This window comes from Cibotium barometz, chromosome 23 (genome assembly GCF_041138505.1).
Source record: "Cibotium barometz isolate CiBa-2024 chromosome 23, ASM4113850v1, whole genome shotgun sequence".
Lineage (NCBI taxonomy): Eukaryota > Viridiplantae > Streptophyta > Polypodiopsida > Cyatheales > Cibotiaceae > Cibotium > Cibotium barometz.
This window is the reverse complement of record NC_141068.1, coordinates 36,671,545-36,675,855: the sequence shown is the minus strand read 5'-3', so window position 1 is coordinate 36,675,855 and position 4,311 is coordinate 36,671,545.

The window sequence follows — 4,311 nt, the reverse complement described above, 5'->3', positions numbered from 1 at the left end:
ATTTCAATCGCTCCTATACAAATACAAAGTCCTATTTCACTGCTTGAAGAAGATGTAGAGGTATTATCATCATGGTTCTCATGGTCGTCATATTGATTCGTAGTTACATCCTCCATTGATTGTCTACAATGTATTTCTTCTTCACAACATCTTGATCTTAAAATATAAGTTAAGATGATCGAGGTGCGACTTGTATTACATACCACCAATTAGGATCTCTTTGGTCTGGATGAAACACAACCTAAAAAGAAGAATCACAAAATATTTTAAATTACAAGAAAATATATAGAGTGAGGTCCTTTTATCTATAGATTCATCAAAATTGAAAATCAAGTGTAAACCTATTCACAATGTTGTGGTAGAATATATGTGTCTCTTGAATCTTACCATAATTTAGTTCAGTTAATTGCAAAAAAATCCACTTAGATGCTTCTTTACAATTTCTTGAGTACCTCTATATACCACTTTGAACCACTTCACATAAAATATGAACACTTTGAAAGATCTAAATCCAATCTCCAAGATGTCTTAAATTATTTGACACTATTCAAGTTTCTCTGCTACAATACATTATTAATATCTCTTATATTAGCTTAAGTCAAGACTTGACATTACACCATAATCATATGTGATTCTCTTGGACTCCACACATTAAGTGCAAAAATGTCGACCTTCACACCACATTGCATTATGCACTTTATACTACAACCTAATAAAAAATCTTTAATGTAGCTTATATGTAAGAAATTTATTATTCAACATTATATATCTTTAATATATCTTATATGTAAGCAATTTAGTATTCAACATTATATATCTTTAATATAGCTTATATGTGAGCAATTTAGTATTCAACATTATATATGATCTTAGCAAAATACAATATATATTAGTTAAATATTAAAACATTTTTACTTATATGGTAGTCATATCCCCTTGCATTCTCCCATTCTTCTCTTGTAATCTCCTCTCCTGTCCTTTCGGATTGCTCTAGGGTATCTCTAAGCCATTCAATATTGCAATCCTTTGGAAAGAACCTTTAGGTTGGGTGGGTATGCCATGTGCCTTTGTATATTAATCTCTTAAATGCTCTTCTCTCCTCTATCCTTATCTTTCTTGCATCTTCCTATTTCTCAATCCACTTTTCCATCGCAGAAGTGTTAAGAAGACAAAATGTAATGACCTTTTTTCACATGGACTCATCCATCTTTTGAATGCATCCTTTTCCATGTGGCACATTGACACCATGCGTTTATCCTCATCATTATGCATGAATCTAGGCATAGATGGATCAATTTTTTTCAAATATTCAAAGATAATGAGGGATTCTCACACCAACTATCTCTCTGCCATGCTTTCTTTTGGCCTTGCCCGTTCCCTCACAAATCCCTTCAAGGTTTTCATGAAGCATTCAAGAAAGAACATCCACTGGCTATGAACAACACCACATATAGCCACCTCATCCACTAAATTTATTAGAAGGTGCGATTGAGTTGTGAGTATGCTTCCTAGAAAGCTTTCTTCAATCATACACACCACCTCAATTGACTCAACTCAAGCCTTCTCAATGGAATTTGGATGAGTCTCCTTTGACACTATCCACCTATTTAACAAAGGAAGAAATGATAAATTAAACAAGAATATATAATTTCAAAGCTATGTGTTATACAAAAAGCACAAATCTATAGTTTTGATTGGAACTCACCTTGCCAGTCCATCTAATTTATAGATGGAATTCCGAGCTTTCTCTTCTCTACAAATTGATATTGGAAGTATAAACTAGTGAAATCAATTTTTGAAAATAATAATCATGTGATTTGAGACCATAAAATTGATGCTCACCCTTATTTTTTGTTATTGTAAATTCATCCTTTAATGAGTGCATATCACCGGTTGGTGTATGAAAAGATGAAATTTAATTCTTGACATTATTTTTCTCTTGCCTTGTCAACCTCCATGGCACCCTTGGTTAAAACATTGACTACCCTTGGCCATGCATTTTTCATGCGCCTGATATCCTTTAAGCCATCTCTTATTGCATGGGTGTCTTGTTTACCAATTAGATGGTCCCAAGTCATTGATGCCACATTCTTAAAAAATGTACATTGGATTCAATAGATGATCTATTCTTAAATCTATCCAATATGGTATACGATAGAAGATTGAGTACCTTTTCATGCCCATGGGTGATGTGATGGGAGTCACCCTCCATCTCTCGTCCCACTCTCCATCTCTCCACCTTCCCTCCAATGGCATTGTAGGAGGTGAATGCCACATGGCTTCCCACTCTGCACCTCTCATCATCATATTCAGAGAAACATCTAATGGAGAATAATTAGGGTGGTTTGGAGGAAGAAATCTATGATGTTCATCATACACCACTTTCTTGTTGGAGCTATATATATCACACCCTAACTTGACCTAGATATCACTTATATATACAAACTCATAATCAATATGAACTAGTCTTTTGGGAGCGTATATGGTGTAACTCTCCTGCTCCTTCTCTCTCTCTAAGTCACTATGTCCCTATCTCTTTGTGCTCATGTATTTCCAACATGGTATCAAAGCCTCATCCATCTTGCTATTGTGAAGAGAAGAGAAGGGAAGTATCAATTGTGTTAGTTCCATTCATATGCATGTTCTATGTTTCATTCAATCTCTTATTCATGTTTTGTAAAATTTGAGTGATTAATCAATGTTAACAAGTTTTTGCAGGTCCTTGGATGGTCGATCTGGACCACCTTATCTTATCCTAATTGGAATTGTATTATAAAAATGAAATTGGTACCAAAACCAATTGCGTGCATGGCATTGAAAGCTTTCTATAGAGTCAATTGGTTTGTTAATCTGATATTTCTATCAAAAGTTATGTCATTTCAGATAAACAGCACTTACAACAGGAAATCAGGCAACATGCAGCTTGTGCGGCAAATTTTGAGTATTTTCTCGGCTTCATCGGAGTTCAGAGTTTAAAATTATAGTTTTTCTTATGAAAGAGACTTTTGCCGTGTGCTACATGCTTTTCATGTTTTAATCCAAAAATAGCCAATTTTTGGACTCATCCACGTCTCAAAATATTAGTGTTGGACCACAAGGACCATAGGCAACCATGCGTAGAGATAAGAGTGGATTTTTTCAAGTAGACTCCACAACGATATGGACAAACCAAAGGGACACATTTGAGCTACCAGAGAATTGTGAGTAGATCGTCTTCACTCAAGGTGGACCCGAGAGATCATAGGTGGTTGTTTGTAATCCAAATTCATCCACGCAGTAAACAAATATTTGAAGATATGGAAATTTTAGATGAAGTAGAGGTTGAGGAACCCACTCAAGAAGCACAAGAAATAGATATTGATTGACTTGAACAACTAGAAGAAGGATCAAATGAAGGTATAGTAATTCAATAATTACTAGCACTTGAACCAGAAGAAAACACAATAACTAATCCAAAATTTGAAGAAGAGATAGAAGAACAACTTTCAACACAACCACCTCTAATGCTTGAAATAGAAGAGGACGATCCGAAGGCTACAGCTATGATGAAGATGAAAATGGAGAGGTATTTCTGGAAATAGATGTATTTGGAGCCATGAATCTATCTAAGGATGAGAGAGTCGATGATGAGCTATAACATTTTATCTCAATTTTATTTACTAAGAAATACTTAGTCTTTGTCAATGTTTTCTTTTTTTTGCACAATTAATTTTTTAAAGAATTTTAAAATAAAAAATAAAATAAATAAATTTTGACGTTTATTCTGACTCTCATTTTGATGCAAATTTTGACCTCATTTCAGTTACTCTCTTATTGCATATCTCGTTTCGTCTATTTTTGGGTACTACTATAGATGTATTCAATCTTCCTAATTCTCATGATATATGGCAATATCTTCTTAATAATTTTGAGAAGAAATCTATTACAAAAATTCTTTATCTTTGTAACCTCCTGAACAATTTATAATACAAAATCAGTACTCCTATGACTTCGCATATTGAATCCTTCAAAGACATCATCAATCAACTTGCTGTTTTGCTACTAGTACTCCTATTGCACGAAATCAATTGGTTACAAATCTTCTTCATATGGTCAAGGATCCTTCATATAATAATATTGTCACTATTCTGTCTAACAAGGATGGCAATGATTTTGACACTGCTTGTATTTCTCTCGTTGAATATTCTCAATGACATGAACGTCATACAGAGAATTCTGACACTGTTTTGAATACACAAGAAGCTGCAGATTTCGAGGAACGGCTTGTATTGCGTGTAAGAATTCCTTTTCTCATTTTACTCGTGGTGGTCA